Here is a 15,100-nt window from a genome sequence, read left to right as displayed (position 1 = left end):
TTTTCCCGTGGCTAGAAAGAAGCCAAGGACATTTTGCGCTTTGGGCTAAGTGCTCAGAGACTGGTGAAGTGTACCTTTGTAATTGTTGAAACTATGATTTTTGCTGTTGTGATTTGTGTAATGTTCTAATTTCCTTGCACAGGGATGCCGGTGGTATAGATTGTGGGTAGTAAAGTGAGCATAGGGGTGGATTGTTGGGCAGATAAAATGTATTATGCTCACTTTGTTAAAGAGGCCGTTGCCCAGGTGATATTAATGTGTGTTGAGAATCGTTGTAGCCTGGAGCTTGGTTTTGGGATTAAGCCTTTCCTACTGTTGGTCAAATAAGTTTGTAAACATGATATATATGTTTGCTCGCTTGTGACTTATAATGGGTGTGGGGGACAGGCTATAAGCAGGCCAGGTTGTTGTAGCCTGAGGTTTGGTTTTGGGACTAAGCTTTTCCCCACACCCTTGACTGATTGTATGATCTGGGTGGTGCACTCTCATGAGGAATCCAATTATGCCTTGGTTAGGTGACTTTTTATCGGAGACTTCCTTGTTTGTATATTGGATTAAGGGATTTGGGCTTTCTACACTATAAAGTGGGACAGACCAGGAGCTTGGACACACAGTTCCTGCTATCACAATTGCAGGGGCTCCCCTGATCCCTTGCCCTTCATGGGAAGAGCTGGTTTTCTGCTTTTCCCTTGTCTTCTTTTGTGGTTTGCCTGTCTTGGTGAGACACCAATAAATAGGATGGCCCCCCATCCTCTGATTCCGCCATTTCTTTATCGTCTGCCCGAATCCAATGGGAACCTGCATGTGAATGGCCACGATGGCGGCTCCTGGCCTTACACCTACCCTTTTTGATGTGGGGTGGTACAATCCAATCATGCCTCAGAGAAGTGACTTTGTATAGAGATTTCCCTATTTTGTATATTGGATTAGAGGTTGTGAAGCTACACTATAAAATGAGGGTAGAACGAGAGCTTAGCTTCCTGGTTCCTGAGATTAGCATGAGAGAGCAGAGAGAGTAGAGCCAGCAGCAGAAGGAGGCCACGTGGAGTAGGCCAAAAGAAGCAGCCAAGATGGTGGAGTGCTGAGTGAGATTCCAGTTTGTGTAGAGTTTGTATCTGGGATAAGGAAGGAGATGGGGAACTGAGGAGAATAAGGCTGGTGAGCCAGAAACCTTTGATTCTAGGAAACTCGGATAAGTCAGTGGCTTTGTGAGCACTGAATGTGAGTGGGTTTTGGAGCCCAGTGTGTGTTTTTACTTGCCCGCCGGGTGCAAGCTAGGATTAAAGACTATGGCCCACCAGTTTGTGGCTCCGTTGTTTCTTTACCGACTGTCCGAATCCAATGCGGATCTGCATTTGAATGGCCACAATGGCGGCTCCTGGCTTTACAGTGCTGAAGCTTGTTACTCATTAGTGGAGAAGCAGCTGGCAGCTGTGTATGCTGCCCTCCTGGCAACTGAGAGTATTACAACCACAACACCAGTTACAGTCAAAACAACATACCCTATAGCTGGATGGGTGAGAGATTGGGCAACTAAACCACATAGTGGTATGGCCCAAATGTCTACCCTGGCCAAGTGGGGTGCCTATCTGCAACAACGCTATGCTCTTAGCACCAGCCCGTTGAGGGCAGAACTGCAGGAAGCCTTGGGTCCAGTCACCTATGCGACTTTAGAGTCAGGTGCAACTGGGGCTCAGGAGGCAGAACCTGAGGTCAGTCCCTACCAGGAGGGGCGGGTGCCCATCCCCAAAGATGCCTGGTATACTGATGGTTCCAGCAGAGGCCAACCTGCCAAATGGATGGCTATCGCCTTCCATCTGGCCACTGAGACTATTTGGATGGACACGGGTACAGACCAAAGCAGCCCATGGGCAGAATTAAGAGCTGTTTGGCTAGTTGCCCATAATGAACCTTCACCTCTGGTGATCTGTACTGACAGCTGGGCTGTCTATAGTGGACTGACCCTTTGGATTGCTACTTGGCACATTAACCAGTGGATGGTAATGCACCGTCCACTATGGGGTCAGGCCATGTGGCAGGACTTATGGGAAATAGAACACCAGAAGCAGGTGACAGTATATCATGTCACAGGGCATGCCCCTCTAGCCCATCCTGGGAATGATGAGCAGATAGGTTGGTAAGGGTGCAATGGTTGGAGACTGTACCTGCAGGTGATGTGGCACAGTGGCTCCACCGGCGCCTGCTCCATGCAGGACAGAAAACTATGTGAACTACGGTTAAGGCTTGGAACTTGCCTGTGTCCTATGCAGAGGTACTTGCAGCCTGTGAGCAATGTGCAGTATGTTCCAAGGAGCACCCTCAGAGACCACTGGTGTCGCCTGGACAGATCCAGAGGGGTCATGTTCCACTGACACGATGGCAGATAGACATCATTGGACCCTTACCAAAGTCAGAATGGTACCAGTATGCAGTCACTTGTGTAGGTACGGCCATCAGGCTTTGCTGCTTACTCCACCTGTAACCCTGACCAGAGGGCAGTCATACAGGCTCTGGACTGCCTGAGTGCATACGGGTGACCGCTGGTCCTTGAAAGTGACAATGGTATCTACTTCACTGGTTCAATGGTGAGGCAATGGGCTCAAGAGCTAGGGGTGGACTGGAAGTACCATGTTCCCTACCACTCCCAGGCTGCTGGTATCATTGAGTGGTATAATGGACTCTTAAAGCAGGGACTGCGACAGGAGGGGGGCACCGGCTCTCTTACTGGATGGACACGCCGCCTATGGACAGTACTCTGGATTTTGAATGAGCGACCTCGATGGGGGAGCCCAGCTCCAGTAGAGGCCCTCCTGCATCAGACAGCTGCCCCCATTCAGTTGCAGATATGCACCAAGGACATTTTACTCAAGCCAGGTTTCGGACAGCAGGGCAACGTGCTCTTGCCTGCTCCAACAGCCCTTCTTAAAGGACAACAGCTTCAATGGACTTGGCCCTGAACTGTACAGGCCCCCCATCTGAGATGGGTGGCCTTGTTGGCACCATGGGGAAAGGGGTTAGAGGTGGACCTCCAGTTAACTCCTTGGGCAACCAGCACCTGGCCATCTAAGGTAGAAGTGTATTATCCCTTGAGTGCTCAGGGGGACAGCATTATGAAGGGCACCTTTGTAATTTCTTTATGGCCAATAATGAGTTCTCCTATTTTACTACACATAGAACCAGCAGATGCTGGTGTATTGGCCAATAAGGTTTGGTATGCCCGCTCAGGGCGACCTCTGGTTCCAGCTACGGTGCTGTCCGCAGACAAAACTCTGGCCTGTATTCTGCCAGAGGGAAAAGATTTGCCTCTCTTGGTGCTGCTGACACCTCTCTTATTTCATCCATAGCTTTGATTTGTTAATCCTATTGCTGTATTTGTACTATCTCTGTTTATGCAATGTATCCCACTCCTTGCGCAGTGGCCATCATGGAAGATAACTGTGGTTTAGATTGTAAAGCGAGCAAAAGGGCTGGTCAAATAAGTTTGTAAATATGATATATATGTTTGCTCGCTTGTGATTTATATTGGGTGTAGGGACGGGCTATAAGCAGGCAGGGTCGTTGTAGCCTAAGGTTTGGTTTTAGAACTGAGCTATCCCCACACCCTTGACTGATTGTATGATCTGGGTGGTGCACTCTCATGAGGAATCCCATTATGCCTCAGATAAGTGACTTTGTATCGGAGACTTCCTTATTTGTATATTGGATTAAAGGTTTTGGTTTCTACACTATAAAGTGGGGCAGACCAGGAGCTTGAACACACAGTTCCTGCTGTCACGATTGCAGAGGCTTCCCTGATCCCTTGCCCTTCATGGGAAAAGCTGGTTTTCTGCTTTTCCCTTGTCTTCTTTTGTGGTTTGCCTGTCTTGGTGAGACACCAATAAATAGGATGGCCCACCATCCTCCGACTCCTACATTTCTTTACTGTCTGCCCGAATCCAATGGGAACCTGCATGTGAATGGCCACGATGGCGGCTCCTGGCCTTACAAACATCATTTTCCTTATTTTGTTTCTACCAATTTTCAATGTGTTCTAGAGCTCCCTTTTCCAGGTGGAGTCAGCATCATGACTTCATTTGTTGTTTTGCCTAAACATTTACATTCCCTCTTTTTTATGCTTTAGAGTTTTCATGTATTGCATACACAGTCAAATTGTTTCAGTAATAGTAGTCATAGTTAATTTGGCTAAATATAATCTTAAGCTTTTTATTATGAAAGATTGCAAACAGAGTAACATAATGAATTCCCCCTCAAACTCAAGTATGGTCATTTGACCTTACTTGGTTCATCTACTTCTTTTTGCATTCTTTTTCTTTATTTCTGTTGCAGTAATACTTTAATAATTTCAAGCAAATCTCATACATTATGTCATTATGCTTCTATAAAAATTGAGGACATTTTTCTATATAACCACAATAGTATTAGTTTTACTAACAAAATTAATATTATCTAATACCCAGTCCAAAATTAAATAACCTGATTTGACTCAAATATGACATTTTACAGTTGATTTGCCCAAAGCAGGATCCAAAGAAGGTCCCCACATTCTATGTAATGTTTGTGTTTCTTAAGACATAACAATGTACTTAACAGACAGAACACTATCTTTTGTCCTTTTAATCAATAATATAGAATTACTATAAGAGCTTAGTTCTCCTTAAAGCAGAGGCGGATTTAACGGCGGGCGCACCAGGCATGCGCCCTGGGCCTTGACTTCTGAAGGGCCCTGCAAAACCCCAACTTTATACTTTTTTGCTAATGACACCAAATTTGGTTTCATATGTGATTTTTAACATTACTAGTACATAATATTTTTATTTATTTTAAAATAAGGTTAACATGTATTTTTATTTTTTCTTTTTTTTAAGGGGCCCAATATTTTCTTCTGCACCTGGAGCCTCAACCAACCTTAATCTACCTCTGCCTTAAAGACCTATTACAAAATATACAAGCAGGTGATTTTTTTCTTTTTTTATTAAGCATTTCAGAATGAATCTTTAATTGGATGACGCTCTTCAAGTGTAAAAAGAAAGAGAAGAAAAAGAAGAGAGGGAGGAGAAAGAGAAAGAGAAGAAAGACAGAAAAAGAACATTTTCTTACTTCCGTTTTCTCCTTGTTTTCTGCTTATAGCTTTTTTTTCTCCCCGAATGTGGAACTTCAAAATTAGGCCCTTTATTTTTGGATTGTCACCAAAGGTCACTTTGGATTTCAGGCACATTGTGAAGTATCAGAGGAAAAGTGGGTCAGTAGGAGCGGAGAAGGGCTACATGCAGCGCTGACCATTTCCTTAAATGGTTAGAGAATTGGCCATAAAACAGGATACCATTGGTTTCACTGAGATGAATAAAGAAAAGGAAGGGTTGATCAGCACAGAACCTGGGGGTGATTCTTGAATGTAGAAGCATCATGATAGGGGCAGTGGCGGCCACAGCCTCCATGCCTTCCTTGTTGACTTCCACAAAGGACTTGTGCACAACCTTGGACAGAAACAGTTCTCTCCCTGATGACATTCCAGAAAAATCTGCCCTGTTCTACTCAAAGGCATCAGTCATGCCCAAAGAGTGAAAGACATCCTCCACATTGTATTCCTCCTCCAGTTTAAATCTAGGGAGAAACATTCCACTTCTTCTTCATCTATCATGTCTATCCTGGTCTACTCTGTGAATTTCTCATAAGTAACTTCTTTTCCCATCATTTTAAAGTCAACATTTTTATTAGGAAGCATGATGATCATATTCAGCTCTTTGCCAACATAAAGCAACACCAGAGTTTTAGTGAATATTTCTCCTATGTAGGTCTTTTTTTTTTAATGTGAGAAGAGGGGAGATAGTGAGACAGACTCCAGCATGTGCCCTGACTAGGATTCACCTGGCAACCCCATCTAGGGCCAATGCTCGAATACTGAGCTATTTTAGCACCAGAGGTTGACACACTGGAACTAATCGAGCTATCCTCAGCATCTGGCTGCAGGAAGTGTTAATCAAACCAATCAAACCACTGACTGTGGGAAGGAAAGGAAGAGAAGGGGGAGAGAAGGAAAAGAGAAGCAGATGGTCACTTCTCCTGTGTGCCCTGACCAGAAATCCAACCCAGAATCTCCATATGCAGGGCCGACACCCTATCCACTGAGCCACCGGCCAGGGCCCATGTCAGTCATATTAAAGGTAAATTTCTTTTTTTTTTTTTTTTTTTTTTTTTTTTTTAATTTTTCCGAAGCTGGAAACGGGGAGGCAGTCAGACAGACTCCCGCATGCGCCCGACCGGGATCCACCTGGCATGCCCACCAGAGCCATTCTAGCGCCTGAGGCAGAGGCCACAGAGCCATCCCCAGCGCCCGGGCCATCTTTGCTCCAATGGAGCCTCGCTGCAGGAGGGGAAGAGAGAGGCAGAGAGAAAGGAGAGGGGGAGGGGTGGAGAAGCAAATGGGCGCCTCTCCTGTGTGCCCTGGCCGGGAATCGAACCTGGGACTCCTGCACGCCAGGCCGATGCTCTACCGCTGAGCCAACCAGCCAGGGCTTAAAGGTAGATTTCTTAAACATCATTTGCACAGGTTTTTCCTCATTCTTGATGTCTTTAAATGATCTTTCCTTGGTCTGTTATTTGTTAAACTAATTATCTCAGGGTTGGGTTTTTATGCTTTTTTTATTGATTGATTTTTAGAGAGAGGAAGGGAAAGAGACAGAGAGACAGAAACACTGATTTGTTTCTGTATGTGCCCCAACCGGAGATCAAACCAGCAACCTCTGCATACCGGGACAAGGCTCTAACCAACTGAGCCAAGTTTCTTTCTAAGTCAATGGCATTTATGAGAAGGAACTAGACTAGTAATTTGATTAACTGAACTGGGAGACAGCAACTCTAATTTTACCTTCTACCCAGGTATTTCTTTTTCAGCCTCCTCTAAGGCTTTGAAGAAGTTGGGCTATTACATCTTTCATTGGTAGAATTTGCAGCAGGAATCTTTGAAAGAAGAGTTGAAATCATAAGACTTTTCTCCAAAGAGCCTGATGGCAGTTCTAACAAAGTACTGTGTGCTAGTCCTGCTAACTTGGATGAAAAGTGACTGGAAACTTTGGTGGACATCTTCTCCTCCTCCACCACTATTACTTAAAGATAGTGTCTGGAGGGATTCTAAGATGGTGATGGAGGAGTAGACGGACATTCCAGCTGCCATCTCCCAGGACTAAATTGGATTACATGTCAATTTAAGAACAATCATCTTGAAAAACCAACTTTGGACTAAATGAAAAAGAGTACATAACAAAGGATCACAGAAGCCACAACAAGACTGGTAGGAAGGGCTGAAATGCCTACAGGGCTGCCCACTCCCAGGAGCGAGTGTGGTAGAGGGTCCAGAGGGACTCTCACTGTGGGAAGGGCTGCCTTGAGAAGGGAGGGTCCTGAGCCCCAGGCTGGGTGCCCCAACCTAGATCCCCAGAGCCTAGAAAAGGCACCCACACTGCATTTGGCAGTAAAAAGAGCCAGGTTTCTGTCTGCGAGAAAGAGACAGAGCTCTTGGAGATGCAGGCCCCATCTTAAAGGGCCAGTGCAGAAAGTCTCATTCACAGCCTCTTACCTGGGGCTCCAGCGAAGGGAGGGTTGAGAGTACAAGAGTTGCATAAGGAGAGTGTGAAGTTGGTGGCCCAGGGAGAGACACTGTGGGGGACAGCAACTGGAACCCCTGTGCTGAGTCATATTCCAATACTGCAGTCGCCATCTTTCTTGGGTGGAGCAGTCCCCTCTGAGTGGCACCAGCCTGGGGAGAAGCAACTACCTCACCTTCAGGAATCTCTCCTGCCCCACACTATGGAGACTGGGCATTTCTGAGAAGCCAGGAAGAAGGGGTGTGTCAGTGACTCAGTTTTCTGGTGTTGAAGCTGGAGCTTTCCCCAGCATGCTCTCAAGTCTATGATTGGTGCTTCCACCTCATGGGAGACTCAGTAGAAACAGTCTAGACTGTGGGCAGACAGTTTTATATGGAACCAAAAAAAAAAAAAAAAGAAACTTGAATAGCCTCAGAGATCTTGAAAATGAAAAACAAAGTGGGAAGTATCACACTTCCTGATATCAAGCTATACTACAAAGCCATTGTAATCAAAACAGCTTGGTACTGCCATAAGAACAAGCATACAGATCAATGGAACAGAATAGAGGACCCAGAAATAAACCTACACTTTTATGGTCAATTGATATTTGACAAAGTAGGCAAGAGTATACACTGGAGTAAAGACAGTTTCTTTAATAAATGATATTGGGAAAATTTGACAGGTACATGCAAAAAACTGAAAAACTAGACTACCAACTTACATTGCCGTGAACCAGCACAGCTAGTAATTCCAGGTCCTGAGTGGGAACGGCAAGGAATTAAGAAAATAAACTTAAAGAAAAATAAGGTGGGCTCAGGAGGTCTCTTTGCAACACAAGAGATAGCTTGCAAAAAGTGTCTCTGCCCCCCATACCTGCTTTATTTATAGGGTAAAGTGAATCATTAGCAAATCAAAGAGATATTAAAACAAAGTCACATTACCAAGGCAACCCAAGAATTCTCCCAAGTGCAGAAAACTCCCACCATACATAACATCTTAACTTCACAAAACAAATGATAGGAAGAAAACAGCCTCCAGTCTCTCTGAAGGACATCAGAGATAAGACAAGTAGAAACAACCCAGCATCACAGCTAACATGGAGGTGTGGAGAAAAACTCAGCCTTTAGCAACTTCACTAAGCAAGTGAGGTGGGGATTTGAGATGAGTGCAAATACTCAGCCTCATAGCCAAAATGGAGGTGTGGGGAGGGAGAGCTTAGCCTTTTGCTAAGCCTCGAACTGCAAGGGCTTTGCCACTAGCAGTCTCCCACATTACACCATTCAGCAAAAACAAACTCAAAATGGATAAAACACTTACATGTAAGTTGTGGAACCATAAAAAACTTAGAGGAAAGCATAGGCAGTAAACTCTTCGATATCTCTCATAACAATACTTTTGCTGATTTATCTCCATGGGCAAGTGAAATAAAGGACAAAAAATAAACAAATGGGACTAAAACTAAAAAGCTTTTGCACAGCAAAAGATACCATTAACAAAACAAAAGGACAACCCACACAATGGGAGAATATATTTGCTGATATATCTGATAAAGAGTCAATAACCAAAATTTATAAAGAACTTCTAAAATACAACACCAGGAAGGCAAACAATCAAATTTAAAATTGGGCAAAAGAACTGAACAGATACTTCTCCAAAGAGGACATACGGATGGCCAATAGGCATATAAAAAAATGTTCAACATCACTAATCCTCAGAGAAATGCAAATTAAAACCACACCTCACACCTGCCAGAATGGAGCTCATTAAGAAATCAACAAACAAGTGCTGGTGAGGATGTGGAGAAAAGGGAACCCTCCTGCACTGCTGGTGGGAATGCAGACTGGTGCGGCCACTGTGGAAAACAGTATGGCGTTTCCTCAAAAAATTATAAATGGAACTGCCTTTTGACCCAGTTATCCCCCTTTTAGGAATATATCCTAAGAATCCCAAAACACTAATTCAAAAAAAGATATACAGCCCCATGTTTATGGCAGCATTGTTTACAATGGCCAAGAACTGGAAACAGCCCAAGTATCTGACAGTGGACGAGTGAATAAAAAACTGGTGGTATTTTACACAATGTAATACCACACAGCTTTAAAAAGAAGGAAATCTTACCTTTTATGACAGCATGGGTGCACCTGGAGATAATTATGCTAAGTGAAATAAGCCAGGCAGAGAAAGACAAATACCATATGATTTTACTTATACGTGGAATCTAATGAACAAAGTGAACTGAGGAACGGAATAGAGGCAGGGGTGGGGTCACAGGAGGCAGAGGGACAGCTGTCAGAGGAGGAGGATGAGGGGATGGGATCAGAGAAGATGAAGGGATTAGCCATACTATAGATATATACTGTATATATATATATATATAACACAGATACAGATAATTGGACTGCAAGTCCCAGAAGAAAGGTGGGGAGGCAGGTAAGGGGAGTAGGGGCAATGGAGTACACATTGTTGGGGGTGGAGGGTGTTTTATTGAGTGGGACACTTGAATCCATGTTAATGCAATAAATTAAAAAAATAATTAAAAAAAATATGAGTAAAGATAAAAAAAAGAAAGAAAAAGAAAGTGCCTGGACCATCTGGGCCTTGCTGTTTCCCTTTGCACCCATGAAGACCATGGTCAGGTCAGAGGAGATGCTCATGAATAAGAAAAACATATTTTTTGAGTTGTCTTTGCACACTTTCTCAAAAGGCTTAAGACAAAGGTGCCATTAGCTTCCTACAGAGTATCCATGATAGTGAGGCTCAGAGCATCAGCAATGCAATAGGAGTGAGCAGAGCACCCTCAGTCCTTGTAGCTTTTAATCCTTCAACAGTCACCTTCTGTTATTTTTCCCCAAATCCCACTGCCCAACACTTTTTCTTCCCATTTTTGATTTTATGTTAGAAATAATTGAGCAGCATAAAAAAACATTATCAAAAATAAAATTGAAAACACATCACCCACTTAACTGAAAAAATAAGTAATCATTTTTATATTAATTCTTCTTATAATTTCTTGATTGATTTTAGAGAAAGAGAGGGAGAGAGGAGGAAAATGAAATATTAATTCATTGTTCCTTTTATTTATGCATTTATTGGTTGATTCTCGTATGTGCCCTGATTGGCGATTAAACCTGCCACCTTGGCATATGGAGATAACGCTCAAACCAACCTGGCTATCCAGCCAGGGGTTATTCTCTCTTTTTTTTTTTTTAATAAATTTTTTTCAATTGCAATTGACACACAACCAATTAGATGTTATATAACTTACTAAGTGATCATAAAGCTGATACCTATCTGACACTATACCTAGTTATTAGAATATATTGACTGTATTCTGTATGCTGTACTTTACATCCCCAAGACTGTTCTGTAACTACCAATTTGTAGGTCTTAATCCCTTCACCTTTTCACCCATCCCCCTAAGCCCTCTCCCATCTGCTCATCTGGCTACTATCAAAATGTTTTCTGTATCTATGAATCAGTTTCTGTTCTGCTTGTCTACTTATTTTGTTTTTTAGATTCAATTGTTGACAGGTATGTATTTATTACCATTTTATTGTTCATAGTTTTCTTCTCCTTCTTCTCCTTCTTCTTCTTCTTCTTCAGTTGTTCTAGAGCAGGGGTCGGGAACCTATAGCTCGTGAGCCAGATGTGGCTCTTTTGATGGCTGCATCTGGCTTGCAGACAGATCTTTAATAAAAATAATAATAACATTAAAAATATAAAACATTCTCATGTATTACAATCCATTCATTTCCTACTGTTTATGTTCATGGTTGCGGGTGGCTGGAGCCAATCACAGCTGTCCTCTGGATAACACCAAATTTTTATTGGATAATGCATAACGTACACGGGTTGTTGTATGGCTCTCACGGAATTACATTTTAAAATATGTGGCGTCCATGGCTCTCTCAGCCAAAAAGGTTCCCGACCCCTGTTCTAGAGGCTCCTTTATACTATGCTCATTTTTCTGGATTTTTTTTTTTTTTTTTTTTTTTTTTGCTGTTCTAATCGGGTGTGTTTAATTTCCTTATGTACCAAATCACTGTTTTAATTCTTGACTTCCTCTATTGTTGATTCCCTATAAATTATTCTTCATTTCAGTTAGTGTATTCTTCATTTTTGGCTGATTCTTCTTTATGGTTTCTATGTCCATTTTTATGCTATTAAAGTTGTCTTCTTTTTTTTTTTGACAGAGACAGAGAGTCAGAGAGAGGGACAGATATGGACAGACAGACAGACAGGAAGGGAGAGAGATGAGAAGAAGCATCAATTCTTTATTGCAGCTCCTTACTTGTTCATTGATTGCTTTCTCATATGTGCCTTGACCCGGGGAGGGAGGCTACAGCAGAGCAAGGTTTCAAACCTGGGTCCTCCGCGTCCCAGTCTGATGCTCTATCCACTGCACCACTGCCTGGTCAGGCTTGAAGTTGTCTTTAAGTTTATCTACTTTTCCCCTAAGTTCATTGAGCATCCTTATGACCAATGTTTTGAACTCTGATTGTTTTGAACTCTCCATGTTGTTTAGTTCTTTCTCTGGAGATCTGTGCTCTTCTTTCATTTGGGACATATTCCTCTGTTTCCTTTTTTGAACATCCCCCCTGTGTTTGTTTCTGCGTATTATGTAGAGCTGCTACCTCTCTCAGGTTTGGAAGAGTGGCCTAATGTAGCAGTTTTCCTATAGGATCCAGAGGCACAGCCTCTCTGTTTACCCAAACTGGACCTCCAGGTACGCCCTCTCACCCCTTATGTGGGTTGTATACAACCTCCTGTTGTAGTTGAGCTTTGATTGCTGCTGGCACATCAATAGGAGGTATTTAACCCAGGCTGATCAACTGCAAGGAATGTCTGAGACCACTGTGGAGGATCAGCTATGCAGGGGCCCAACCCATGGAGCAGGACTTACTTCAGCAGGGTTCTGGTGCCTGCTGTGTCTGCCCATTGAGTGTATTGCTTGTGGAAGTGGTTGAGTGGTGATTTGACATGGTCTGAATCTGTCCTCAGGATGCACTGGCTCTGGTGCCTCCACAGAGGTGCAGGCCAAGGTCAGCCACCACTTGTGTGCTCTGCCTGGTTCTATTTAGCATGAGCTACAAAGTGCCCTGGCCGGTTGGCTCAGTGGTAGAGCGTCGGCCTGGTGTGCAGGGGACCAGGGTTTGATTCCCGGCCAGGGCACATAGGAGAAGCGCCCATTTGCTTCTTCACCCCCCCCCTCCTTCCTCTCTGTCTCTCTCTTCCCCTCCAGCAGCCAAGGCTCCATTGGAGCAAAGATAGCCCGGGCGCTGGGGATGGCTCCTTGGCCTCTGCCCCAGGCGCTAGAGTGGCTCTGGTTGCGGCAGAGCGACGCCCCGGAGGGGCAGAGCGTAGCCCCTGGTGGGTGTGCAGGGTGGATCCCGGTCGGGCGCATGCGGGAGTCTGTCTGACTGTCTCTCCCCGTTTCCAGCTTCAGAAAAAAATACAAAAACAAAACAAACAAACAAAAAAAAACCTTGCAATTGGTATCAGAAGTGAAATAATTGGTCTTGTGCACTGTTCCCTCTGACTTCTCAGAAGAAGAGCAAAAGGTAGAGAAGGGTAATAGAAGAGAATATTTGGCTTTCCAAACTATACAAGTCATAAAAAATAGTTTAAAAATAATATTATGATTAATAAAATTTGAGCATTTTAAAGGAGAATTTTAAGAGAACAAATAAAACCTAAATTTAAAAATGAACAAATAAAGGGAAAATTCATTAACAGAAACATTAGTTAAATTATAAAGTACTTTGTGACCATTAAAAATTATAATGACCGCCTCACCAGGTGGTGGCACAGTGGATAGAACATTGAACTGGGACTTGGAGGACCCAGGTTCGAAATCCCAAGGTCCCTGGCTTGAGCATGGGCTCACCAGCTTGAGCGTAAGGTTGGTGGCTTGAGCGTGAGATCATAGACATGACCTCATGGTCACTGGCTTGAAGCCCAAAGGTTGCTGGCTTGAGCCCAAAGGTCACTAGCTTGAGCAAGGGGTCACTCACTGTGCTGTAGCCCCCTGGGCAAGGCACATCAATGAACAACTAAGGTTTCTCATCAAAGAATTAATGCTTCTCATCTCTCTCCCTTCCTGTCTGTCTGTTCTTATCTGTCCCTCTCTGTCTCTCTGTCTCTGTCACACGCAAAAAATTATTATGGCCATTAAAATTAATGTCAAGAAAATATATGAAATTGTATTTTGAAAAATTCAGGCAACATAAAAATTCAGATCATAAGATGGTATGTTTAATATGATCTTACTGTTGAAATATATTTTATCTATGGCTATGCACAGTTAGTCATTTTTTTAAAACACAAGATACATAACAAAAAACTACCAGCAGTGTTTATCTTCAGATGGTAGAAATGCGATTTTATTTTCTGTGTTTTCCAACTTTTCTACAGTAAACCTGTTTCTTTTATAATTAGGAGGAAAAGTATTCCTTTAAAAGATATGATACATGGAAGGGCTTGTTCCTTTCCTCTCTCTCTGTGGTCATCTCCTAGAGCAAATGATCCACATTCTGGCCACCAATCTCACAGCCTGACAGCTCTTCTATCACCTTCCTCGCACCTACTAACTTCAGATCCATCAGCCCTCATATCATCTACTTCAACTTCTGCTTTTCCTCCTTTAATCTCATATATAAACAAATCCCTGTAAAGGGACCCTGACATAATCCTTTTTTCTTTTTTTAAAGATTTTTATTTATTCATTATAGAGAAGGGAGAGAGAGAGAGAGAGAGAGAGAAGGGGGGAGGAGCAGAAAGCATTGACTCCCATATGTGCCTTGACCAGGCAAGCCCAGGGTTTTGAACCAGCAACCTCAGCATTTCCAGGTTGACACTTTATCCACTGCGCCACCACAGGTCAGGCCTGACATAATCCTTTTATATTTCACTCAACGTTTCACAAATAATAGGCATGAAATAAACACTTACTGAAAAAATAAATGAATGTTAGAGAAGTGGGAGATGTACTAATAGGAGGACTAGTGAAGTGCAGAAAGTCTTCATGGAAGTAGTAACACATGAGCTGGGACTCGAGAAGTGGCTAGAATTCAGGTGGCTCAAAAGGAGAGCAGCCGGGCATGCCAAAAAGAGTCAAGAGCATGGAGATGAGGTATTCCTAGCCACTCACCTCAGGAGACATACAGTAAACTTTCTCAATTGGCATGCAAGTCAAGGGAAAATGGTAAAAAGTAAGTTAGGGGAGGCTGAGGCTAGATAAAGAAGCCCATGTCAAGCTAAACCTATGCTCCATAGGAGTGGTTCTCACACTCTGGCACAAGGCCTGTTAAAGCAGCTTGTCCAGCCCCAGTCCTGGAGTTAATGTCTCAGTGGATCTGGGGTGGGACCTGAGATTTTGCAGTTCTGGTGTGTTCCCAAGTAATGCCAGGTGTACATTAGAATCACCTAAAAAGCTTTTCAAAAAAGTCAAAGCTAGGGCTCTATCCTTCAGAAATTTTAATTTAATTTGTCTGAAGTAGGACCTGAATACTGGCATG

At 43.4% G+C, this 15,100-nt stretch overlaps 1 pseudogene; it reads right to left on the bottom strand.

The window, feature by feature from the left end:
* Nucleotides 1-5,240: 5,240 nt before the first annotated feature.
* Nucleotides 5,241-10,332, bottom strand: LOC136306563 (serpin B6-like; annotated as a pseudogene).
* Nucleotides 10,333-15,100: the final 4,768 nt, after the last annotated feature.

The sequence above is a fragment of the Saccopteryx bilineata genome, chromosome 5 (genome assembly GCF_036850765.1).
Source record: "Saccopteryx bilineata isolate mSacBil1 chromosome 5, mSacBil1_pri_phased_curated, whole genome shotgun sequence".
NCBI classification, from domain to species: Eukaryota; Metazoa; Chordata; class Mammalia; order Chiroptera; family Emballonuridae; genus Saccopteryx; species Saccopteryx bilineata.
This window is presented reverse-complemented; position numbering and strand designations above follow the sequence as displayed.